The sequence below is a fragment of the Schistocerca cancellata genome, chromosome 3 (genome assembly GCF_023864275.1).
Source record: "Schistocerca cancellata isolate TAMUIC-IGC-003103 chromosome 3, iqSchCanc2.1, whole genome shotgun sequence".
Taxonomy (NCBI): Eukaryota; Metazoa; Arthropoda; class Insecta; order Orthoptera; family Acrididae; genus Schistocerca; species Schistocerca cancellata.
In genome coordinates, this window is record NC_064628.1 from 5,644,263 (window position 1) to 5,672,246 (window position 27,984).

At 45.4% G+C, this 27,984-nt stretch overlaps 1 protein-coding gene across 1 annotated transcript in view; it reads left to right on the forward strand.

Annotated features, from left to right (window-relative positions):
• The window catches only part of LOC126175257 (uncharacterized), a 189,573-nt gene that overhangs the window by 151,723 nt on the left and 9,866 nt on the right, over positions 1-27,984 (forward strand). The window lies entirely within an intron of this gene.

Genomic DNA, 27,984 nt, shown 5'->3' on the forward strand with positions numbered 1-27,984 from the left:
TCCTGTGGAACGGCTTGCCATGCCATTTCCACCTGGCGCCTCAGTTGGACCAGCGTTCGTGCTGGACGTGCAGACCGCGTGAGATGACGCTTCATCCAGTTCCAAACATGCTCAATGGGGGACAGATCCGGAGATCTTGCTGGCCAGGGTAGTTGACTTACACCTTCTAGAGCACGTTGGGTGGCACAGGATACATGCGGACGTGCGTTGTCCTGTTGGAACAGCAAGTTCCCTTGCTGGTCTAGGAATGGTAGAACGATGGGTTCGATGACGGTTTGGATGTACCGTGCACTATTCAGTGTCCCCTCGACGATCACCAGTGGTGTACGGCCAGTGTAGGAGATCGCTCCCCACACCACGATGCCGGGTGTTGGCCCTGTGTGCCTCGGTCGTATGCAGTCCTGATTGTGGCGCTCACCTGCACGGCGCCAAACACGCATACGACCATCATTGGCACCAAGGCAGAAGCGACTCTCATCGCTGAAGACGACACGTCTCCATTCGTCCCTCCATTCACGCCTGTCGCGACACCACTGGAGGCGGGCTGCACGATGTTGGGGCGTGAGCGGAAGACGGCCTAACGGTGTGCGGGACCGTAGCCCAGCTTCATGGAGACGGTTGCGAATGGTCCTCGCCGATACCCCAGGAGCAACAGTGTCCCTAATTTGCTGGGAAGTGGCGGTGCGGTCCCCTACGGCACTGCGTAGGATCCTACGGTCTTGGCGTGCATCCGTGCGTCGCTGCGGTCCGGTCCCAGGTCGACGGGCACGTGCACCTTCCGCCGACCACTGGCGACAACATCGATGTACTGTGGAGACCTCACGCCCCACGTGTTGAGCAATTCGGCGGTACGTCCACCCGGCCTCCCGCATGCCCACTATACGCCCTCGCTCAAAGTCCGTCAACTGCACATACGGTTCACGTCCACGCTGTCGCGGCATGCTACCAGTGTTAAAGACTGCGATGGAGCTCCGTATGCCACGGCAAACTGGCTGACACTGACGGCGGCGGTGCACAAATGCTGCGCAGCTAGCGCCATTCGACGGCCAACACCGCGGTTCCTGGTGTGTCCGCTGTGCCGTGCGTGTGATCATTGCTTGTACAGCCCTCTCGCAGTGTCCAGAGCAAGTATGGTGGGTCTGACACACCGGTGTCAATGTGTTCTTTTTTCCATTTCCAGGAGTGTAGTTGAATTTACGGCCTCTATATTTATCGTGTAACCGAAATCTAACGGATTCCTTCTAGCACTCATGTAGATGACTTCATTATTTAGGGTCAATTGCTACTTTTCGCTCAATACAGATGTCTTTCCTAAATCGTAACCTGCCGGTGTGGCCGAGCGGTTCTAGGCGCTTCAGTCTGGAACCGTGCGACCGCTACGTCGCAGGTTCGAATCCCGCCTCGGGCATGGATGTGTGTGATGTCCTTAGATTAGTTAGGTTTAAGTAGTTCTAAGTTCTAGGGGACTGATGACCTCAGATGCTAAGTCCCATAGTGCTCAGAGCCATTTGAACCATTTTTTTTTTCTAAATCGTATTGAAATTTGTTTTGATCTTTTGATGACTTTACTAGACTATAAACGACAGCATCACGTGCTAACAACCTAGAATGGCTGCTCAAATTGTCTCCTAAATCGTTTATGTAGATAAGGAACAGCAGAGGGCCTATAACACTACCTTGTGCAACGCCATAAATAACTTCTGTTTTACTTGCTGACTTTACGTCAATTACTACGAACTGTGACCTTTCTGACAGGAAATTGCGAATCCAGTTGCATAGCTGAGACGATATTAGATAAGAATGCAATTTCATTACAAGCCGCTTGTGTGGTACAGTATCAAAAGCCTTCTGGAAATCTAGAAATACCGCACCAATTTGAAATCCCTTGTCAATAACACTCAACACTTCACGTGAGTAAAGAGGTAGTTCTGTTTCGCAACAACGATCTACATCTACATGGATACTCTGCAAATCACATTTAAGTGTCTGGCAGAGGGTTCATCGAACCACCTTCACAATTCTCTTTTATTCCAATCTTGTATAACGCGCGGAAAGAATGAACACCTATATCTTTCCGTACGAGCTCTGATTTCCCTTATTTTATCGTGGTGATCGTTCCTCCCTATGTAGGTCGGTGTCAACAAAATATTTTTGCATTCGGAGGAGAAAGTTGGTGATTGGAATTTCGTGAGAAGATTCCGTCGTAACGAAAAACGCCTTCCTTTAAAGGTTTCCAGCCCAAATCCTGTATCATTTCTGTGACATGCTCTCCCTTATTTCGCTATAATACAAAACGTGCTGCCTTTCTTTGAACTTTTTCGATGTACTCCGTCAGTCCTAACTGGTAAGGATCCCACACCGCGCAGCAGTATTCTAAAAGAGGGCGGACAAGCGTAGTGTAGGCAGTCTCCTTAGTAGGTCTATCACGTTTTCTAAGTGTCCTGCCAATAAAACGCAGTCTTTGGTTAGCCTTCCCCACAACATTTTCTGTGTGTTTCTTCCAATTTAAGTTGTTCATAATTGTAACACCTAGGTATTTAGTTGAATTTACGGCTTTTACATTAGACCGATTTATCGTGTAACCTAAGTTTAACGAGTTCCTTTTAGCACTCATGTGGATGACCTCACACTTTTCGTTATATAAGGTCAACTGCCAATTTTCGCACTATTCAGATATTTTTTTCTAAAACGTTTTGCAGTTTATTTTGATCTTCTGGTGACTTTATTAGTCGATAAACGACAGCGTCATCTGTAAACAACCGAAGACGACTGCTGAGATTGTCTGCTATATCGTTTGTATGGATAAGCAACAGCACAGGGCCTATAACACTACCTTGGTCAACGCCTGAAATCACTTCTATTTTACTTGGTGACTTTCCGTTAGTTACTACGAACTGTGACCTCTCTGACAGGAAATCAGAAATCCAGTCACGTAACTGAGACGATATTCCATAAGCACGCAATTTCAATACGAGCCACTTGTGTGGTACAGTGTCAAAAGCCTTCAGGAAATCTAGAAATACGGAACCAATTTGAAATGCCTTGTCAATAACACTCAACACTTGATGTGAGTAAAGAGCTAGTTGTGTTTCGCAAAAATGATATTTTGTAAAAACCATGTTAACTGTGTATCAATAGACCGTTCTGGTTCAAATGGCTCTGAGCACTATGGGACTCAACTGCTGTGGTCATAAGTCCCCTAGAACTTAGAACTACTTAAACCTAACTAACCTAAGGACATCACACACATCCATGCCCGAGGCAGGATTCGAACCTGCGACCGTAGCGGTCGTGCGGTTCCATACTGTAGCGCCTTTAACCGCTCGGCCACTCCGGCCGGCAATAGACCGTTCTCTTCGAAGTAATTCATAATGTTCGAGCGCAATATATTTTCCAAAATACTTCTGCATATCGACGTTAACGATATGGGCATCCAATTTAGCTGTTCACTTCTAATACCTTTCTTGAATACTCCTGTGACCTGTGCAACTTTCCAGTCTTTGGGTACGGATCTTTCGTCGAGCGAACGGTTGTATACAGAGGGGTCCAAAAAAATGTATCCACTGTTTGAAAGTCCATAACTTGCAAACAAACTGACGGAGTTGTCTCAGTTTTGGTGAAAGTGTAGCTCAAAGTCCAACTTAAAGATATCACTGTAAGTGTTCGAAATGGTCACCATTAACGTCCACACACAAACGATGCCGCCGAACTGCAGCACGAACTACTCGCTGCAACGTGTTCAGTTGGATATTTGCACATGAATGTACGATGGATTCTCGAAGTTCATCCAATGTGTGTGGCTTTTGTCGATAAACGACGTCCTTTAGTGTTGCCCACAGGTAAAAGTCCAGAGGAGTTATGTCTGTGGAATGTGGTGGATACTCCACAGCACCTCTACGGCCTATCCATCTTCCTGGTAGATTTTCGTCGAGATACGCCCTAAAACGATTTTGGTAGTGGGCTGTGAACCATCTTGTGGAAAGTAAACTCTTCTGTCTCCATACAAGTCTCGGATGGCAAGTAAAATGGATGTCTGAAGCTTCTGAAGGTACACCTTACCGGTAACTGTGCCGTCAAAGAAGAATGGCCCAGTCAAGCCCTGGTAAGACAACCTATACCACACATTTACTCCTGGAAAATTCACGGCTTTGTCTACATGGACGTTCGGATTTTCGGCGGCCCAGTAGATGCAATTGTGGCGATTTACTGTACCATTGAGTTCGAATTGTGCCTCATCAGACCACACAATCATCTCTGCAAACTCTTCATCGTTGCGCACCATGTTAGTAAACCACTCGCAGTACTCCATTCTACGATCTGGGTCGTCCTCGCTCATTGCGTGTAGCAATCGTGGTATGTAGCAGTCCCACTTTGCTGTCTTGAAAATTCGCCGAACACTTGAGCGACTCACTCCAGTTTCACGGGCACACTGTCTCACAGACTTCTGTGGTGAGTGAGTGAATTGTTGCAACACACGATGGGAGTTAGCTGGACTTGTTACTGTTACAGGTCGTCCAGATCGTTGTTTGTGTACATCTTTAACACAGCCTTCGGCTTCAAATTTGTCTCGAATGCGACGAATCGTTAAACGTGTCGGTGGCTCTGTACGATAACTCATTTCGCCATTGCCATTGAACCTCATTAACGTTTTCGTACTTAAAATACCACTTCAAAACTGACTTCCTTTCATCGAACGTAAGCCTTGCGCCAGCCATGTTTACTCGAGTAACTAGGTGCAACTCAGAAGAAAACACAGATTATCTGGCGACTGTCATCTGACAAAACAAAACGAGGCAATACAACGCTTGTGTGGCGATTGCCGGAACTGCAAACTATTACACTACCAAAGATGAGACAACCCCGTCAATTAGTTTGCCAGTTATGGACTTTTAAACAGTGGATACATGTTTTGGACCCCTCTGTATGATTGTTAAGTATGGAGCTACTGGAAGGAACCTAACTGATATACAGTCTGGACCAGAAGACTTGCTTTTCTTGAGTGATTTAAGTTTCTTCACTACTCCAAGGATATCTACTTCTAAGTTACTCATGTTGGCAGCTGTTCTTGATTCGAATTCCTGGAATATTTACTGCGTCTTATTTGGTGAAGGAATTTAGGAAGGCTGTGTTTAGTAACTCTGCTTCGGTACCATTGTCATCGAGAGAATATCGATTGCTATCGCGCAGAGAAGGCATCGATTGTGTTTAGTCATTAGTGTACTCTACATACGACCAGAATCTCTTCGGTTTTTCTGCCAGAATCCGCCGCAGCCAAAACCCGCGCCAGCAGGTCTTCCTCGGCTGCCACAGGGGACTCGTAAATCGAGGATTTCACGTGACATCGCAGGTGGCAGTCTCGCGATTTCAAGTCGGAAGAACGTAAAGGCCAAGCATTCGGGCTGTCACGACCTGGCCGCTGTCGTCCAAATCGTTGGCCCAGATCATCTCGCACGCGAAATATGACGTGGTGCGCCATCGTGCTGGAACCACATGTTCTGACGCACGTGCGTGGCTGGGAATGGGACATCACGTGGTCGGGGAATGACATACGAAATACTCTAGCCAGTAGCTCCGAAGATGTGGGTGATTTGAATGTGTGCTGTGATACTTTGCGTGTAGCTGGAAAACTACGTTTCCAGACGTGAGTTCCTGTGCTGAAATTAATCGTGTTGGCCCATACCGAAAAGTACTCAAAGTCTTTAAAGGGAATTTAGTTACACCCTGTACACATGCACGGAATACACAGGGTGTAACAAAATGCTATCGCTAAACTTCCAGCAAACATCCCTCACACGCAGAGGAAGAAAACGTGTTGTAGGAAGATGGGTCTGGAAACACTCCATTTCCATATTAGAGCTCAGTTTCTACAACTCTTCGACACAATCACGAGAAACACACAGGAAAAGGATGTACCAGCACAGTATGAAATATTTGATATGCCCTCCGTCAGCATTGATACACGCATCAACTCGAAGCTCCGTACGCAAGAGCTTCCTAATGACCTACGAAATTAATAGCAACTGAGGATTTTCCTGAATAAGATTCACAGGTTATGAGCCCAGAATCGCCGACCCACAGTAACAGGAAGCGAGGGTACCTCCTGAATAACAAGACAGGATGGAAGATGATTCCAAACGACGCTGAGAAACTACGGAAAATTTTTCCCGTTTGCATACTGCGAAGAGGCTCTAACCACTATGGGACATCTGAGGTCATCAGTCCCCTAGAACTTAGAACTACTTAAACCTAACTAACCTAAGGACCTCACACACATCCATGCCCGAGGCAGGATTCGAACCTGCGACCGCAGCGGTCGCGTGGTTCCAGACTAAAGCGCCTAGAACCGCTCGGCCACTACGGCCGGCATATCAGGATGTATACAACATTTGCTTGACGAGTAATTTTGTTGGCCTTCCTATGGTAGGAACATTTTACTCTGGAATGCAGCAGTCGTGCAGGGGGAAGTGAATAACTAAGCTTGAACATCTTCACGTGATTCTTTCAGCAAAAAAAGGAAGTCTGAGAAATGCTAGACCATGGGTTAGAATGCAACCTCATTGTTGATAGTCTGAAATACGAGGCAGAGAAACATACCCATTTTCTGGAAACAATGCTCCCCGCTTTTATCTGATGAGCCGGCCGCAGTGGCCGTGCGGTTAAAGGCGCTGCAGTCTGGAACCGCAAGACCGCTACGGTCGCAGGTTCGAATCCTGCCTCAGGCATGGATGTTTGTGACGTCCTTAGGTTAGTTAGGTTTAACTAGTTCTAAGTTCTAGGAGACTAATGGCCTCAGCAGTTGAGTCCCATAGTGCTCAGCCGGCCGCGGTGGTCTCGCGGTTCTAGGCGCGCAGTCCGGAACCGCGCGACTGCTACGGTCGCAGGTTCGAATCCTGCCTCGGGCATGGGTGTGTGTGATGTCCTTAGGTTAGTTAGGTTTAAGTAGTTCTAAGTTCTAGGGGACTGATGACCACAGCAGTTGAGTCCCATAGTGCTCAGAGCCATTTCCCATAGTGCTCAGAGCCATTTGAACCATTTTTTTTTATCTGATGAATTTTGTTTATTCTTGAAAAACTCGTGTTGATCTATGGGAATACGGTGTAAACATAGATACTTTCAGCATTCGATTCTACCCTTGCATTCTAACGAATTTTCAGGATATTAGGAATGTAACTACCAACTTTATAACTATAAATGTTTCGATATTGAAAGCAGATGTTATTTTCAGAGAATTTTGTATAGTATTATTATGATGTAATCTCTGCAAAGGTAGCCGAAATTAGTAAAATTAGTTTGCGTATGCACTGCACGGTGACAGAGAAGACTGTACCGAGTGTGAAATTGGTTGGGTGGGTGTTACGAGACTGAACTGCGAGGCCATCAGTCCCTCCGAGGGAGAAGTGAGACAGTTTGACAGTAAAATAAGTTAGAACGCAGCATGTCATTCTCAATGGAGAGAAGTCTTACGAAGTAAGAGTGATTTCAGGTGTGCCGCAGGGGAGTGTCGTAGGACCGTTGCTATTCACAATATACATAAATGACCTTGTGGATAACATCGGAAGTTCACTGAGGCTTTTTGCGGATGATGCTGTGGTGTATCGAGAGGTTGTAACAGTGGAAAATTGTACTGAAATGCAGGAGGATCTGCAGCTAATTGACGCAGGGTGCAGGGAATGGCAATTGAATATCAATGTAGACAAGTGTTAGTTAGTTTTGATGTCAATCTTGACATAATTTGGGATGACGCTATTCTTGAGACAATTCCTATTGAAGTGTATGTGTTGTGTCGTCATTGCGACCTTTTCTGTACTGTTCTTGTACTCGAAACTAGCCTTGATTGCCTGACTGGGCAGATTAACTTTAAATGCGAACATTTTTAGGTTAACCTAAAAATGTTCGCATTTAAAGTAGACAAGTGTAATGTGCTGCGAATACATAGAACGAAAGATCCTTTATCATTTAGCTGCAATATAGCAGGCCAGCAACTGGAAGCAGTTAATTCCATAAATTATATGGGAGTAGGCATTAGAAGTGATTTAAAATGGAATCACCATATAAAATTAATCGTCGGTAAAGCAGATGCCAGACAGATTCATTGTAAGAATCCTAAGAAAATGCAGTCCGAAGACAAAGGAAGTAGGTTACAGTACACTCGTCTGCCCACTGCTTGAATACTGCTCACCGGTGTGGGATTTGTACCACATAGGGTTGATAGAGGAGATGGAGAAGATCCAACGGAGAGCAGCGCGCTTCGTTACAGGATCATTTAGTAATCGCGAAAGTGTTACTGAGATGATAGATAAACTCCAGAGGAAGACTCCTACAGGAGAGACGCTCAGTAGCTCAGTACGGGCTTTTGTTGAAGTTTCGAGAACGTACCTTCACCGAGGAGTCAAACAGTATATTGCTCCCTCCTACATACATCTCGCGAAGAGACCATGAGGATAAAATCGGAGAAATTAGAGCCCACACAGAGGCATACCGACAATCCTTCTTTCCACGACTAATACGACACTGGAATAGAAGGGAGAACCGATAGAGGTACTCAAGGTACCCTCCGCCACACAACGTCAGGTGGCTTGCGGAGTATGGATGTAGATGTAGAATAATAATGTTACGAAACTGATAAAATGCGGCACCTGTGCAAGCGAGAAGTAATTAAAAAACGGCGGTTAATTAACTGTCACGTAGAGCAACTGATTTACAGAACATGATAACACAGCATGTTCACTATGTTCATACCTTTTTTATTCGATGCAGCTTGTAGTCTATGACGAAAACAAAAAATTAAGTAATCGAGCTATAATTTTAGTATCAAAATTGACGAAAAAATAAATGAGTTAAGAAAAATTCCTGAGTTGTTTGTTGCAGCTCAAAAAAACGAGTATGGTCCAGAAGGAAGGTGAGATAGAAAGGAAGAGAATTTTAAATGAAAATGTAAATAAGGCAAATACAGAGAAAAAAATGCTCGTATTTTAATCACGCACAAATTGATTATTTAAATTGCGTTTCATCGTTAAACTGTGACCAGAAGCCAGAATACGAGTTTAGCAAGCAGACGTACTTACGCAATACCATAAAGTCTAGCGTGAAACACGAAAACGAGAAAGGAACCGAATAAAAAGTTACGGCAAGTTTTGTACTGAGAAGAATCCTACACAACGGCGAATCAACCGGCCCGTGTAAAACACAGCCGAGTAAAATAATTACAAGCGGGCTCAAGTTTACGAGCAGTATTAGTGTGTACAGACGCTCGCCCGGAATGAAAAACGATGGAATCAGACAGAATATTAATAAGAAATATGAAATAACTCTACGAGTTTAAAAGTTCGTTTTATGTAGACACTGCCGCAACCGGTTTGGAGTGAGAGCCCTCATCGGCAGACGGGTTCCCGCTTTGCCCGCCCCGCACACCCTGTGTGTCTGCGGCTGCTTCGAGCTGTCACAGGCTTAACGCGTTGATAGGCTACTGTGCGTCCAGTCGCTCGAATTAGTCTGAAATATGTCGCCGGGACGCTATTCCGTACGTGCAAAATTATAGCCAGAGAACTATAATTTAGCTGTGGAATAACAAAATGAGCGCAATTTTCGTAAGAGTGTACAGGTGCCGGACAACAAACATGGAAACGATGTGAGAAATACATTCTTGAACATAAAGACAGTTGCTAGCCTAGCTTGCAGGTTGCGTATTTAGGTGAGTACGGACGGCACTTGCGCATTGTCCTCAATACTTTGAGAGTATTTGTCGTGGTCAGAATAGAGTGTTCTGCGTAGTTGTAAGTGCTTTATGTCGTGGCTATTGAATTCGAAGGTGGAAAAATTGCTGATGCTACTATTATGGGTGCTTCCGTAACAAAGGGAGCCGAAGATTTGGTATTGCAAGATGCACCAACTATGTAAGCGCATATAGTGAAAGCGGAGTAACACTGTCTGCTACTTTCATTTTATCCATACTGGATGAGAGGTCATGGTTGTGAATATCAATGTTATAAATACAGGGTGTTTCAAAAATGACCGCTATATTTGAAACGGCAATAAAAACTAAACGAGCAGCGATAGAAATACACCGTTTGTTGCAATATGCTTGGGACAACAGTACATTTTCAGGCAGACAAACTTTCGAAATTACAGTAGTTACAATTTTCAACAACAGATGGCGCTGCGGTCTGGGAAACTCTATAGTACGATATTTTCCACATATCCACCATCCGTAGCAATAATATGGCGTAATCTCTGAATGAAATTACCCGAAACCTTTGACAACGTGTCTGGCGGAATGGCTTCACAAGCAGATGAGATGTACTGCTTCAGCTGTTCAATTGTTTCTGGATTCTGGCGGTACACCTGGTCTTTCAAGTGTCCCCACAGAAAGAAGTCACAGGGGTTCATGTCTGGCGAATAGGGAGGACAATCCACGCCGCATCCTGTATGTTTCGGATAGCCCAAAGCAATCACACGATCATCGAAATATTCATTCAGGAAACTAAAGACGTCGGCCGTGCGATGTGTCCGGGCACCATCTTGCATAAACCACGAGGTGTTCGCAGTGTCGTCTAAGGCAGTTTGTACCGCCACAAATTCACGAAGAATGTCCAGATAGCGTGATGCAGTAATCGTTTCGGATCTGAAAAATGGGCCAATGATTCCTTTGGAAGAAATGGCGGCCCAGACCAGTACTTTTTGAGGATGCAGGGACGATGGGACTGCAACATGGGGCTTTTCGGTTCCCCATATGCGCCAGTTCTGTTTATTCACGAAGCTGTCCAGGTAAAAATAAGCTTCGTCAGTAAACCAAATGCTGCCCACATGCATATCGCCGTCATCAATCCTGTGCACTATATCGTTAGCGAATGCCTCTCGTGCAGCAAGGGTAGCGGCGCTGAGGGGTTGCCGCGTTTGAATTTTGTACGGATAGAGGTGTAAACTCTGGCGCATGAGACGATACGTGGACGTTGGCGTCATTTGGACCGCAGCTGCAACACGGCGAACGGAAACCCGAGGCCGCTGTCGGATCACCTGCTGCACTAGCTGCGCGTTGCCCTTTGTGGTTGCCGTACACGGTCGCCCTACCTTTCCAGCACGTTCATCCGTCACGTTCCCAGTCCATTCAAATATTTCAAACAGATCCTTTATTGTATCGCTTTTCGGTCCTTTGGTTACATTAAACCTCCGTTGAAAACTTCGTCTTGTTGCAACAACACTGTGTTCTAGGCGGTGGAATTCCAACACCAGAAAAATCCTCTGTTCTAAGGAATAAACCATGTTGTCCACAGCACACTTGTACGTTGTGAACAGCACACGCTTACAGCAGAAAGACGACGTACAGAATGGCGCACCCACAGACTGCGTTGTCGTCTATATCTTTCACATCACTTGCAGCGCCATCTGTTGTTGAAAATTGTAACTACTGTAATTTCGAAAGTTTGTCCGCCTGAAAATGTACTGTTGTCCCAAGCATATTGCAACAAACGGTGTATTTCTATCGCTGCTCGTTTAGTTTTTATTGCCGTTTCAAATATACCGGTCATTTTTGAAACACCCTGTATATCGGCTCAACCACTTGTTTATGGTGTAAAACACTAAGATTGACGCGTTTCGGAAGTCAAGCTCCCATCATCAGAATAATAAAAAGTAAAAGAACCTGTTAAAAACTCGCTAAAATGGAACATGCACCAGGCACAATAAAGTTGATAATAAAATTAAAACATCGTGGCTACTTCCCTTGTTACAGCCGTGTCTTCCAAGGTGCATCGCCACATAGTCGTCAAAATATAAAAAACTCTAAGACGGTGTCGCCTATGGTGTTCAACATATAACCACATGGCTCTCTCCTCTATCGTCGTAAACCTCCCGTGCGTCTTCGTTGATACCACACACCACGTAGCCAAACACGACACTGAAATGCGAGTGAGCTCACGCGCAAGTAAACAAGGAAGTCAGAGATGTGTATACAAACAGATAACGTATACATGCAAGGACCTCATGAAATGATGGTATCCTGCCAATTGCTAAAAATGTAGTTACTAAAAGAAACCAGTGAAATGTTTGAAAAAGTTATTTGTATCACCAGTTAGCTGTTCATTAAGCGTGTTCTGATTATCCACGCTATGTATCGTAATGTCCAGCTGTTCTAGTAGATCCAGCTTTTTGCCTTTGTTCCGTCTATGTAAAACAACGAGATCCTGATCTGTTCCCAACATGGGGTGTCCCGCTTCCCAAATATGCCTGGCTACAGCTGACTTTTCGAAATTATTAAGCCGGAAAGCATCGCTATGTTCTTTGTAACGCACTTTAGAGGACCTACCAGTTTGGCCTACATAGCTTGCCTTGCACGTGTTACACTGAATTTTATAGACCCCAGCTCTCTCATATTTATCGCTTTCCTGCTGCAAATTATTTCTTAGTTTGAACCGCAGCGTATTATTGGTCTGAAAAGCGGTATCAACTTTAAAATGTTTGAAAATGTTAGCCACTTTTTGCGAAATATCACCGAAGTATGGTACTGTGACTCTCGTAATATTATTTGCGGAATTCTTCCTTGCATTCGCGCGCTGTTTCTGTGGTATTAATTTATTGACAACGTTTTGGTGGTATCCGTTAGCTCTGGCTAGTTGTTTCACGATTTTCAGCTCAGTCATTCCGTCTTCTTCATTCATAGGGACTCTAAAAGCCCTATCTATCAAAGATCTAAAAGCAGAAAGTTTCTGGCTATTAGGATGGCAGGAATTATTTTGTATCAACATATCAGTTGTGGTTGTTGTTGTTGTGGCTTCATCTCCCAGTAACTACTGCAACCTACATCCTTCTGAATCTGCTTAGTGTAATCATCTCTTGGTCTCCCTCTACGATTTTTACCCTCCACGCTGCCCTCCAATACTAAATTGGTGATCCCTCGATGTCTCAGAACATGTCCTACCAACCGATCCCTTCTTCTAGTCAAGTTGTGCCACAAGCTCCTCTTCTCCCCAATTCTATTCAATACCTCATTATTAGTTATGTCATCATGTGATCTACCCATCTAATCTTCAGCATTCTTCTGTACCACCACATTTCGAAAGCTTCTATTCTCTTCTTGTCCAAACTATTTATCGTCCATATTTCACTTCCATACATGGCTACACTCCATACAAATACTTTCAGAAACGACTTCCTGACACTTAAATCTATACTCGATGTTAACAAATTTCTCTTCTTCAGAACCGCTTTCATTGCCATTGCCAGTCTACATTTTATATCCTCTCTACTTCGACCATCATTAGTTATTTTGCTGCCCAAATGGCAAAACTCCTTTACTACTTTTCCTAATCTAATTCCTTCAGCATCACCCGACTTAATTCGACTACATTCCATTATCCTCGTATTGTTTTTGTTGATGTTCGTCTTATATCCTCCTTTAAAGACACTATCCATTCCGTTTAACTGCTCTTCCAAGTCCTTTGCTGTCTCTGACAGAATTACAATGTCATCGGCAAACCTCAAAGTTCTTATTGCTTCTCCATGGATTTTAATACCTACACCGAATTTTTCGTTTGTTTCCTGTACTGCTTGCTCAATATACAGATTAAATAACAACCCTGTCTCACTCCCTTCCCAACCGCTGCTTCCCTTTCATGTCCCTCGACTGTTATAACTGCCATCTGGTTTCTGTACAAATTGTATATAGCCTTTCGCTCTCTGTATTTTACCCCTGCCACCTTCAGAATTTGAAAGAGAATGTTCCAGTCAACATTGTCAAAAGCTTTCTCTAAGTCTACAAATGCTAGAAACGTAGGTTTGCTTTCCTTAATCTTTCTTCTAAGATAAGTCGTAAGGTCAGTATTGCCTCACGTGTTACAGTATTTCTAAGGAATCCAAATTGATATTCCACGAGGTCGGCTTCTATTAATTTTTCCATTCGTCTGTAAAGAATTCGCGTTAGTATTTTGCAGCTGTGGCTTATTAAACTGATTGTTCGGTAATTCTCACATCTGTCAACACTTGCTTTCTTTGGGATTGGAATTATTATATTCTTCTTGAAGTCTGAGGGTATTTCGACTGTTTCATATATCTTGCTCACCAGATGGTAGAGGTTTTTCAGGACTAACTCTCCCAAGGCTGTCAGTAGTTCTAATGGAATGTTGTCTACTCCCGGGGCCTTGTTTCGACTCAGATCTTTCAGTGGTCTGTCAAACTCTTCACGCAGTATCGGATCTCCCATTTCATCTTCATCTACATACTCTTCCATTTCCATAATATTGTCCTCAAGTACATCGCCCTTGCATAGACCCTTTATATACTCCTTCCACCTTTCTGCTTTCCCTTGTTTGCTTAGAACTGGGTTTCCATCTGAGCTCTTGATATTCGTACAAGTGGTTCTCTTTTATCCAAAGATCTCTTTAATTTTCCTGTAGGCAGTATCTATCTTACCCCCTGGTGAGACAAGCCTCTACATCCTTACATTTGTCCTCTATCCATCCCTGCTTAGCCATTTTGCACTTCCTGTCGATCTCATTTTTGAGAAGTTTTGTATTCCTTTTTGCCTGCTTCATTTACTGCATTTTTAAATTTTTCCTTTCATCAATTAAGTTCAATATTTCTTCTGTTACCCAAGGATTTCTAGCAGCCCTCGTATTTGTACCTACTTTATCCTCTGCTGCTTTCACTACTTCATCCCTCAAAGCTACCCATTCTTCTTCTACTGTGTTTCTTTCTCCCATTCCTGTCAATTGTTCCCTTATGCTCTCCCTGAAACTCTGTACAACCTCTGGCTCTTTCAGTTTATCCAGGTCCCATATCCTTAAATTCCCACCTTTTTGCAGTTTCTTCAGTTTTAATCTACAATTCATAACCAATAGATTGTGGTCAGAGTCCACATCTGCCCCTGGAAATGTCTTACAATTTAAAACCTCGTTCCTAAATCTCTGTCTTACCATTATATAATCTGTCTGATACTTTTCAGTATCTCCAGGATTCTTCCATGTATACAACCTTCTTTTATGATTGTTGAACCAAGTGTTAGCTATGATTAAGTTGTGCTCTGTGCAAAATTCTACCGATATATATTTTTTAACAAAAACTGTCCGCTACGTTAGAACCCGGACGAAAGTGAAAGACGGTCATTGAGGAGGATTGTGACGAAAAGTGAAAGGGCGACAGCTGCAAAAGTCATTGCAGAACTGAATGCCGCACTCGCGAACACCGTCAGCAGCAAAAAAACAAGAAGGAATCTCCAGAAGCTGGAAATTGCAGGACGAGATCGGATTCCAAAACCACTCGTCAGTGATTCCAAGGCATTTTACAGGAAAACGAAATGCTGAATCCATAAAACCTGGACCATAGAGCAATGGTAGAAAGTCATTTTTTCGGATCGTAACACGCCAGGGGAAAATGTGGTATTTATGTCCTACACAAGCGCTTCCTATCACTGGAACGGGGCCTGGACATTTAACGACCGCATCCCTACTAGAGATGGGGGATCCGCTCTTGAACTATTTCATAGATTTGAATCTTTCAAAGGAGTGAACAATCAGTGATTCAGAAAAAAAGAACGGTAGCTCCAAACGTTTCCCACAGCAGAGAGAGAGAGAGAGAGAGAGAGAGAGAGAGAGAGAGACGGAGCATATCAGCAGCGCCTCTGCTGGTCAGAGCACAGTGCACGCCACACAACACAGCCAGCGCCGGCCTCTGCCCTGCTTCTACCTTGGCTGCCTGCATTGTGCAGTGCCCCATTGGATTTTGTGTTTCACATATGCCGTGCCGTCTCTGTGCGTCGTCTGCCGCTTGCAGTGTCTGGCGCAGCTTAACTTCGCATCGCACTCTGTCGGCGATCGTTTCAGTCGCACGTCCTGCCCTCTGGGCAGTTGATGCGAGCAACAGGACAGAGAGCCACCTAGCGGATAACATAGGAACTACTTGCAACAACCTGCTCGCAAGGGAACGGACGATTTGTCTCGGAGCGGGTGAGTTCACCGCTCCCCCCACCCTTGGAACTCGCCCGCTCAACGCTCACCCCACCGTCTCGACTCTAGCCAGAGCGTTGAGCAAAGCGACTCAGGTGTCTCTCTGGTCTCTGCGGTCTCAGCTGATGCAGTAATACAGCTCGCGGCTCGACCTGCTCGACTCAGCGCCTCTGCATCGGAGTTCGTCCCTACTGGATATTGTTCTTCGTAGTAATACCGCTATGTATATTACATTATTATGTTATGTATACATCAATTGTTTTTATTTTATTTTTATTTGTTTAAACTGATTAGATTAGGTTCCTGATGACTCCTCTTACTATAGGATTTTTATTACGGACACTCGAATTTACGCTTTAATTACGAGCGAACCGATAAACGTATCGCAAAATGTGATACACCAATATTTTCCTTGTTTTATTCTGCGTAAGGCTATATGCAGCACTTTTGTTTTACAGTCAAATTTATATTTTTTTTTCTTATTCTGGTATGGATTTTGCGATTTTAGGCGTCTTCGGAAGGAAACGTTCACTTTAAAAATATATGACTTGCGATGTATTTGTATGAGGTTAATGAAATTTTAAGACATTATAGCCAAATATATTGTTAATGTAAATCTCAAGTTACAACATTTTCCGATCACCCAGAAAACCAAGATAGTGCAAAATAAATCAATAATCAAAAACTTTGTCATATCGTGGAAATTTCAATAAACAATACAAAATTCTTACTCATTATCTGTGTTACTTCAAAATAGGATCAAATAAGATCAAAATACAGGTATAGTACTGGAATAAACCAAGTTTAAAGGACAATGTGCCTTCCATTTATTTTCTATTGTAAATGAGTGGTGAGTCATGAAAAAGAGCTAATTCATTTCAGGGAGTGAACAGTTCTGATCCAATCTCTGAAAAGAACAGTTTTGCCCATCTCTAGTCCCTACACCCCACTTACATGGTTTTCCCACGGTGGTTGCTCTTCTGTTCTTGCACTGCCTGCTTCGATGTGTCCTGTAATAATTATTATCTAACAGGGTACAGAGCCGCTTAAGCAAATAATGCCAACTTAGTCTGCTAGATTGTAGCCTATGCCCGATGTTATTCAATCTGTATATTGAGCAAGCAGTAAAGGAAACAAAAGAAAAATTCGGTGTAGGAATTAAAATCCATGGAGAAGAAATAAAAACTTTGAGGTTCGCCGATGACATTGTAATTCTGTCAGAGGCAGCGAAGGACCTGGAAGAGCAGTTGAACGGAATGGACAGTGTCTTGAAAGGAGGATATAACATGAACATCAAGAAAAGCGAAACGAGGATAATGGAATGTAGTCGAATTAAATTGGGTGATGCTGAGAGGATTAGGAAAAATGGTTCAAATGGCTCTGACCACTATGGGACTTAACATCTGTGGTCATCAGTTCCCTAGAACTTAGAACTACTTAAACCTAACCAACCTAAGGACATCACACACATCCATGCCCGAGGCAGGATTCGAACCTGCGACCGTAGCGGTCACGCGGTTCCGGACTGAAGCGCCTAGAACCGCTCGGCCACACCGGCCGGTGTAGATTAGGAAATGAGACGCTTAAAGTAGTAAAAGAGTTTTGCTATTTGGGGAGCAAAATAACTGATGATTGTCGAAGTAGAGAGGATATAAAATGTAGACTGACAATGTCAAGGAAAGCGTTTCTGAAGAAAAAAAATTTGTTAACATCGAGTATAGATTTAAATGTCAGGAAGTCGTTTCTGAAAGTATTTGTCTGGAGTGTAGCCATGTATGGAAGTGAAACATGGACGATAAATAGTTTGGACAAGAAGAGAATAGAAGCTTTCGAAATGTGGTGCTACAGAAGAATGCTGAAGATTAGATGGGTAGATCACATAACTAATGAGGAGGTGCTGAATAGAATTGGGGAGAAGAGGAGTTTGTGGCTCAACTTGACTAGAAGAAGGGATCGGTTGGTAGGACATGTTCTGAGACATCGAGGGATCACCAATTCAGTACTGGAGGACAGCGTGGAGGGTAAAAATCGTAGAGGGAGACCAAGAGATGAATACACTAAACAGATTCAGAAGGATGTGGGTTGCAGTAAGTACTGGGAGATGAAGAAGCTTGCACAGGATAGAGTAGCATGGAGAGCTGCATCAAACCAGTCTCTGGACTGAAGACTACAACAACAACAACAACAGTCTGGTAGAATTCAGAATACTATGTCAAATACACTCAGACACAAGATTGAGCAGTATTGTTCACGATTGACAGTATTCCGCTCTCGACGTGGTCAGTATTTCCATTCCAATCGCGCAAATCCTTGTGACGTACTAAAATTGTTGTTGAATGGTATTAACCAGCTCAAAGACGTGCAACGCAGAACACACGTAAACATTCACTGTTCACAAGTAGCTTTATAATTCGACGAAAACCACAGCTAATGCAGCCAGAACTAAACATTTCCTTCGTCCATTCTACGAGCGTCCAAGTGACCGAATGGCGACGCCGATGTTCCAAAAGTCGGTGTGCGATATCCGAAACTGGAAACTGCCTACGCTGGTGATATTTAAACAATCCATCTACACATCTTTCTCTCACTTGGAACTTGTAATTAGAGTCACTCCAGTGCACGTTATATTCCAGTATGCGTCCCGATGTTTTTGGTCATTGACCTCCCTAAATGACACACGACAACGAAAATTGTCACCTTTTAGGTATACATTTATAATGAAATGAACACACATTCTTATTTACTAAATTACAATTAAATCAATACAGTGAAATGAATACCCTTAGCTGCATACAGGCGTTGATATACGTCAACGGGGACAGTTGAAAATGTGTGCCCCGACCGGGACTCGAACCCGGGATCTGCTGCTCACGTGGCAGACACACTATCCATCTGAACCACCGAGAACACAGAGGATAGGGCGACTGCAGGGACTTATCTCTGACACGCCTCCCGAGAGACCCACATTCTCGACTTATTGTCCCGCACTACATTCGTAGTGCCCCTGCCCATTACACTCATTACTCGCGGCTTTACCGATTCCCGCAAGAGTTCGGCAAATGTTTGTGCATCCGCACAGAAGATGGTCAAGGACATGTCAGAGAGAACAGATACCGTCCTCATATATACAGTATATTCTTAATTCCATGACAGTAACTTGAGGAATGCGTGGTGCACCCACGGCATCAACACTGCACGAAGGCTGTGTTCCAAAAGTAACTAAGCTACAACTCCTAACGCGCTCAAACATCGCCAGAGAGGTGACGATCGATAGGTCAGCGATACAAACGTATGCTTGCAGTATGTGTCTCGTTTCACACTGTTTCCAATTTCTGGCGGAGTTTACGTCCCAAGTGTCAAATGAGGTGGGGGTTCGGTGATGGTCTGGGCAGCGATATGGTGTTATTCCAGCGGCCTGCAAGGTTGCATTTAGCGCCGAGGACTAAGTGACCATTTTGACTAGTCACGTCCATCCTCTGGTACAGTGTTTGTTCCCCAGTGGTAACGCTGTGTTACAAGACGACAGGGCCCCTTTTCACACAGCTCGCATTGTCTAAGACTGGTTTTTGTGAGGACGATGACGAATTGTTGCATATTCCCTGGCCATCACAGTCACCAGATCTCAATCCTGTTGAGCCTTTATGATCTACTTCAGAGAGAAGGGCGCTCCATATTGTGGTTGGCAGGAGAGCCAACAGCGAAGTTGCTAAAGGAGGCCGAAAGGCACGCGTTTTAGCTCACGCAGGCTGGCGTGAGGTCTGGAACATGACAAGGAAATTAGAATTTAGAAAAACGGACGTAGCTGGTGGAATACTTAACTTTAATCCATTAATGATGAACGTCGGTCTTGACGGTACATGATTCACAATATCAATAGTAACTGATAATGGCGCCTTGCTAGGTCGTAGCAAATGACGTAGCTGAAGGCTATGCTAAACTATCGTCTCGGCAAATGAGAACGTAAGTAGGCAGTGAACCATCGCTAGCAAAGTCGACTGTACAACTGGGGCGAGTGCTAGGAAGTCTCTCTAGACCTGCCGTGTGGCGGCGCTCGGTCTGCAATCACTGATAGTGGCGACACGAGGGTCCGACGTATACTAACGCACCGCGGCCGATTTAAGGGCTACCACCTAGCAAGTGTGGTGTCTGGCGGTGACACCACATTCCTCCCCCGCAAATCGGCGTACGGTGGTGGCATAAGGCTTCCGTCCGCCGTGGGGAGGACCCCATGTTGACGTATGCGACGAGGTGGGGAGCCTAACAACAGGCCACGCGCACCCTGCCATTCGGACCGCAGGGAGCTAGGAAACGCCTGAAAACCTGCACGCCAACATGCGGTGTATGCGCCCGTAGAGAGACAGGAGGGGCCGAAGGGTCGACCTCCATCGGGCCGGGGCACCCGACGGGCGAAGACGACATATGGTCCGGAGGGGGCAAGAGTTCCATGTCGGAGGACAACTGGTAACGGGAAGCGATCGGCGGCGCGTGACCCAGGGAGGCGCCCGGCGGTTGCAGCGACGCGTCCACTGCGGGCGTCGCCGGCGGGAGAACAGGCGGCGGCGGCGGCGGCGGCGGCGGCGGCGGCGGCGGCGCGTCGCCATGGGGTAAAATGGAAGGCAGCGTCGGTAACACCTGGGGCTGAGGCGAGCCAGTAGATGGGTCCCCAGGGCGCTGACCGGACGGCACCGTCGCTGAAAGCAGACGGGGAGCGGCAGATCCCGTGCGACGACAGAGGCGCAGCTGATTGAGATGCCGACGCACCTCACCAGAGGCCCCCAAAACCAGATACATAGCGCGTCCGAGGCAGCGAAGAATGCGCCCTTCGAGCCAACGCCGTGAACCTCAGTAGTGGCGGTAGTAAACAACGTCGCCTGGGGCAAAAGCAGGTGTCTGCCGCTGCACAGGAACCTGATGAGGAGGATGTAGCAAAGACGTCAATGTTCGATGATGACGACCGTGGAGCAACTCAGCCGGCGAGCGACCATCTCGGAGCTGAGAGCGATACGAGGACAAAAAGAGCAATAACGTGTCCTCCCAAGAATGCGACTCTTTCAAGTTCAACATCTGTGACTTGAAAGTCCTGACCAATCGTTCAGCGGCACCGTTTGACTGTGGCGAAAACGGCGCGGACGTCAGATGTTGAATACCATTGGCCTTGCTGAATGACTGAAATTCTGCAGACATGAATTGTGGGCCCTTGTCGGAAACAATAGTCTGTGGAAGACCTTCAATGCAAAAGATGGCAGATAACGCTTGGATGGTGGCAAATGACATCGTGGAAGACATCCGGACAACAAAAGGAAAATTACTGAATGAATCTACCACAACCAACCATCGAGCATCCCAGAATGGACCAGCAAAATCGATGTGTAAGCATTGCCAAGAGGAAGTGGCTTTTGGCCATGAAAAGAATTTCCGCAGGGGTGCTGATTGTTGTTCGGCAGACTCCATGCAAGAAGAGCACATATTCGTAATCGCGGCGTCGATTCCGAACCAAGTACAGTGCTGACGAGTAAGTTGTTTCGTTCTCACTATACCCCAATGTCGTTGGTGGATAAGCTGTAAGACAGAGGACTGTAACGATCGTGGGACCACGACCCCGGACTGATCATTATCAGAACGCAACAGCAAAACACCACGTCGAACAAAAAGTGTCTCCTTGTGAGCAAAAAATCGGCGAACCAACGGGTCCCCGATCCGTGACTTTGACAAGGGCCATTGCGTAGCAACAAACCGCTGAACGGTAGCAAGGACAGGGTCGGTAGCTGTGGCTGTAGCTACACGACGAACATCAATCGGAAACGATTCGACCACGTCATCGGTTTCCGAATCAATGAACATGCAAGCAAGTTCGGAGGAATCGAATGCTCTTTCCTCAGCAACAGGCAAACGGGACAACGCATCGGCGTTTCCATGCTTAGCAGTGGACCGACACAAGATATCGTGTCGGTACTGCGAGAGGAAAATAGACCAGCGAATGAATTTCTGCGCTGTACGTGGAGATACAGGCTTGTTCGGATGAAAAAGCGAGGTCAAAGGTTTGTGGTCTGTGATGATGCTAAAGTGACGACCATACAAGAAATCATGAAACTTTGTAACACCAAATACGAGAGCCAATGCTTCTTTCTCGATCTGTGAATAACTTCTTTGCGCAGACGAGAGCAACTTGGACGCAAAGGCAATAGGGCGATCGTGCGATCCATCTTTGTGCGCAAGCACAACACCGATCCCGAAATCCGATGCATCCACCATCAACAAAAGGGGCTTCTGGGGATCGAATGGCGTAAGGCAAGTATTGGAAAGCAACGCCGATTTCAACTGGCGAAAGGCGCGTTCGCATTCCATCGTCCAGACGAACGGAACACCTTTACGGCGTAAGTGATGAAGCGGAGCTGAAATGGAAGAGGCATGTGGCACATATATGTTATAGCAATTTATTTTTCCCAGCACACTCTGTAGCTGCTTCAAATTCTGCGGCGAAGGCAAGTCTTGTATGGCACGAAGGAGCGTGGGACTGGGATGTATGCTTTGGGCATTGGGTACATGTCCCAGGTATGGCAAATCACGAGCAAAAAACACACATTTGTCCTTCCGCAAGCGAAGACTATTTTGTTGCAAGACCTGAAATAATGTTCTGAGATTGGCTAAATGTTCTTCTTGCGTCTTTCCAGAGATCACAATATCGTCCAGATAGTTTGCTGCAGTAGGGACCGACGCACAAATAGTTTGTAGATATTGCTGAAACAATGCAGGTGCGGATGCACACCCGAATGGCAGTCGTTTGAATCGATACAAACCAAGATGCGTGTTAACCACCAAAACGCGCTGGGATTCTTCGTCCACCGGTATTTGCAAGTTCGCATCTGCTAGGTCCAACTTCGAAAAATATTTACCCGGGCACAGTTTGTCAAAAAGATCTTCCGGCCGGGGTAGAGGAAAAGTTGCTATCACTAGTTGTGGATTCACTGTTACCTTGAAGTCAACACAAAGTCTCAATTTTCCGGAAGGTTTTGGCAAAATTACTAAGGGTGATGCCCAGAGAGAAGCCTGCACACATTCAGTTACACCTTGTGATTCCAAATCGTGTAATGTTTTTGCGACCTCATCACGCAATGCGTGGGGAACAGTGCGCGCTCTGAAAAAGTTCGGTTGCGCGTTTACCTTCAGTTCCAAATGTGCTTTATAGTTCTTAGCGCAACCGAGGCCCGGTGCAAAAATGTCTGCAAATTCTTCATATAGACGAGAAACACTGTCGGAACGCACAGTCTGGTTCACTGATAGGACCTGATTGACTATAGACAAGTTAAACAACTGAAATAAATCGAAACCAAATAAGTTCACTGCAGAAGAAGAACGAAGGACGTAAAATGACACAAGTTTTGTTTGTCCTTTGTATGTTGCAAGAAGGCTGCACTGTCCTAACACAGGGATCTCTTGACCTAAATAGCTAGTTAACTTAACATTTGCAGCACGCAACGGAGGTGTGCCCAGCAGTTTGTAAGAGTCTTGATTGATCAGTGAAACTGCAGCCCCGGTATCGAGCTGGAATGGTATCACTTTGCCGTTAATGTCCAAGTCCACAAAAAGTTTATTGTCCTGCTGACGACAAGAGTGACTGTCTCGTGCAACGTGAACTGACACTGCCACAAAATCACTTGCGACTTGACGGAAGTTCCGGCGATGTCGACAAACACTATTTGTGGGACGAACACAGTCACTGTTAGAGAGAGCGGCACTGGACAGAGTGGAATGAACTACATGAATTTCCATGGGCGAAGTTTCGCGAGCCTGAGTATCCTTGGTTCGAATCCAGCGCGAAGCAAAAGGCCTGGAATGCTTGTGTGAATTTCCGGTCTGAGCTTTTTCTGGCAAACACTCTGAACATGTCCTTTTTTATTACAATAAAAACAAATAGCTTGGCGTGACGGGCAATTCTCACGTGAATGTCTAGTAGCGGACCGTGGGCAGGATTTGAGCACTGCATTTGCGTTCTAGGCACGCAGTCCCGAACTGTGCGACTGCTACGGTCGCAGGTTCGAATCCTGCCTCGGGCATGGATGTGTGTGATGTCCTTAGGTTAGTTAGGTTTAAGTAGTTCTAAGTCCTGGGGGACTGATGACAACAGACGTTAAGTCCCATAGTGCTCAGAGCCATTTGAGCCACTGCATTTGCTTGCTGGCGCGGCACACGTGGCAGAGAGCCTGGCGGCAGCGGCGCTGCCGGGCGCGAGGGCTGTTTACTGCTCCGTGCAGCTTGCCCGGTGGGCCAGTTAACCTGACACACGGCTGGCGAAGTTTAAAATGATTCCTGAGCAAAGTAAAGTGTGTCCTGCCGATCCAATATGTCCATCACTTGTTGAAGGGAAGGCTTGACTAATTTCAAAATCTGTTCCCTTATACGAACATCAGAAATGTTTTGTGCAGTTGCATCACGTACCATAGTATCTGAATAAGGGAGTCCACATTGACACTCAAAAGCACAATCCCTAGTAAGGCCTTGCAAGGCTGCAACCCACTCCCGATTAGTTTGACCGCCCGTACGTTTTGTACGAAAGAAGGTATACCGTTTTGCAACTGCATTGACTGATTCTTTGAAATATGCATCTAATGCAGACAAAATTTGTTCGTAGGACAGACTTGCTACGTCGCTGCGGGGAAATAATTTGACTATCACACGGTACGTGTTCACCCCGACTGATGATAACAAAAAGGCTGCCGCTCGTTACCTTGAATTCTGTAGGCGGCGAGATGGAATCCAAATTGGCGTGATCATTTCGTCCAGCTTTCCAGTGCAGCTTTCCAGTGCAGCATCAAACTGCGTGTTGTGGCTGCGTTAGCGGTGGAGCGGCTGCTGCCGCATCGTTTTGCATTGCACGTTGACCCTGGACGAGCTGTCCAAGGGCATCCAGTACGGCCTGCGTCTGCTGATTCCGTAAGCAATAAAATTCGGACAGTACATCTGGAGATTGTGGCGAAGCCATTACACAAGTAAATCAGGGAAATATCGATAAGAACGCGGTTTTGCCTCGTCGCCAATGTTGTGGTTGGCAGGAGAGCCAACACTGAAAGGCACGCGTTTTAGTTCACGCAGGCAGGCGTGAGGTCTGGAACATGACAAGGAAATTAGAATTTAGAAAAACAGACTTAACTGGTGGAATACTTAACTTTAATCCATTAATGATGAACGTCGGTCTTGACGGTACATGGTTCACAATATCAATAGTAACTGATAATGGCGCCTTGCTAGGTCGTAGCAAATAACATAGCTGAAGGCTATGCTAAACTATCGTCTCGGCAAATGAGAACGTAAGTAGGCAGTGAACCATCGCTAGCAAAGTCAGCTGTACAACTGGGGCGAGTGCTAGGAAGTGTCTCTAGACCTGCCGTGTGGCGGCGCTCGGTCTGCAATCACTGATAGTGGCGACACGCGGGTCCGACGTATACTAACGGACCGCGGCCGATTTAAAGGCTACCACCTAGCAAGTGTGGTGTCTGCCGGTGACACCACACTCCACATCCGTCATCGTTACCTAAACTTCTCTCTTTTTTGCAGCAGAAAGGTATTTCCTTGAATACCACACAGGACCTGTATTTATCAATTTCGAGACGACTGGAAGCCGTTTTTAATGCCAACGGGTTTCCTGCACCGTATTAGGCACGATTAATTGTTGTGTTTTTAGTGTTTCGGTACTTTTCTCTAACCCCCGCATATATACTCTTACAAGTATGAGATTTTCACTCTGCAGCGGAGTGTGCGCTGATATGAAACTTCCTGACAGATTAAAACTGTGTGCCTTTGGCGGACAACTTCTGTACCATTTTTTTTTCGATATAGTTCGCTGCGTTTGGTCTGGACAGGCGCCACAAGACACCCGTTCAGGTTGATCGTTGCTTCCTTTACTCAGTTTTTTTTTTTTTTTTTTTTTTTTACAGAGGGCATGCATCGCTCTGACCGAACACTCTGAGCTACCATGCCGGCAACCATCTGAGCAACCCAAGCATGAGAAACGACCCGTTTGGAGGAGGGGGCGTGCTTGGGTAACTCAGATGGCAGAGCATTTGCCCACGGAAGGCAAATGTCCCAAGTTAGAGTCTGGGTTTGGCACACAGTTTTAATCTGTCAGAAAGTTTTACTCGTTAGGATTTGAGACGTGGTGCTGCTATAGAAGAAGAAGCTGTTGAATCACAGAGCTACAGAAGAATGCTGTAGACTGCACTGGTAGACCGAAAAATTGAGGAGATATTGAATCAAATTAGGGCGAAAATATGAATTAGTAGCACAATTTGACCAAAACAAATTATCGGTTGGTTGGAGGCAGCTCGAACTATGATGGAATGAAGTGTGAGGGTTGAAAATTCTAGACAAAGATTTAGCCATGAATATAACAAGCAGGTTCAAATGGATGTACGCTGCAGGAGAGGCTGGCTCGGCACAGAGTAGCGAGCAGAGCTGCACCAGACCAGACTGAGGGCACAGGCTCCATAACGTGCGGGTCTTTGGTTCACTCGTAAATTGCCAGGCTATGGGTCCAAATGTCTCGGGTTCGAGGCTCGGTCACTCCAAAGATTTGTATCCGTCATTTATCACCTCTTTCCTCAGATGTTTGAAATGTGGAAATTATAAGTAACGCCACAGCCCAGAGTCCACGTTAAACTGTAGATTCACCTGTGACTGACTGGGTAATTCAGTTCAGAGGTTGCAGGGAGATAACGGCCCACAATCTCCACTAGGATCACGCCTAGTAAACTACTGCGGCGTTCAAAACATCCTTCGGATTAGTCACAGCTTTACTTTTAATTAAAATCAATAATAATGTCATATTGGTTAGTTTTCGACCTCCTGTTTGTCATAATTAAAAAATACACTTCACAGTAGCCGCTATAATTCAATAATTGTTAATATCTTCTGTGGTGAAGGGCAGCAGTTGCATTCTATAGCTGACAAATAACAGAAAATCAACAAACCTGCCCCCACCCTCACCCCGGTTCTTTAAAGAATCGAATTCCCACAAATAAAATGTCTCATTAGCTTACAAATGGTTGAAATGGCTCTGAGCACTATGGGACTGAACATCGGAGGTTATCAGTCCCCTAGAACTCAGAACTACTTAAGCCTAACTAACCCAAGGACATCACACACATCCATGCCCGAGGCAGGATTGGAACCAGCGACCGTAGCAGCACCGCCGTTCTGGACTGAAGCGCCTAGAACCGCTCGGCCACAGCGGCCGGCCATTAGCTTACAAATGAGTTAATGTGTTAATCACTGGACTTAAGTACGTAAGCGAGAAAAGATTTGGAAGAGGTTTCAAATTACGAAGTTCGCTGAAAGTCGTTAAATTCTCTCATTATCAAATACTGGATGAATTAAGTCTGGGTAATTTCCACGATGTGAGTTGTACTGCCTCAAGATAAACGCACACTTTCTAACACAAATACTTGTATCGTGTCTAACCTTTGGCATAGAATTATACCATTTAATGAGTAGATTATGCCAGCGTCTAATGGTTCAAATGGCTCTGAGCACTATGGGACTTAACAGCTGTGGTCATCAGTTCCCTAGAACTTAGAACTACTTAAACCTAACTAACCTAAGGACATCACACACATCCATGCCCGAGGCAGGATTCGAACCTGCGACCGTAGCAGTCGCACGGTTCCAGACTGCGCGCCTAGAACCGCGAGACCACCGCGGCCGGCGCCAACATTTAAAATTTTTAAATTAGGTCAATAATTATATGGCATATTGAAAATCAAATTTCTGTTGCACTGGAAGCCATACAACAGGGAAGCGAAAGTTTAGACAGAGCCGTCTAGTGACATAGATTGTTTCTTAAAAGTACAGAAAATTAAGTGCGTAAGAGCAGAGGTGAGCGTCTCTGGAAGAATGTCAGGCATAAAGAAGTCAGTAAGAAGAAATGAATAAGAACCCAGGAATACCTTTCGTGCGTCCACGTTTCTGGGAAATATTTCAACACATGTCTTAGTAAGATGCTCCGAGCCACGAGTTTTCTACTCGTTGTGTACGCCGAGAATCGAACTCGAGTATT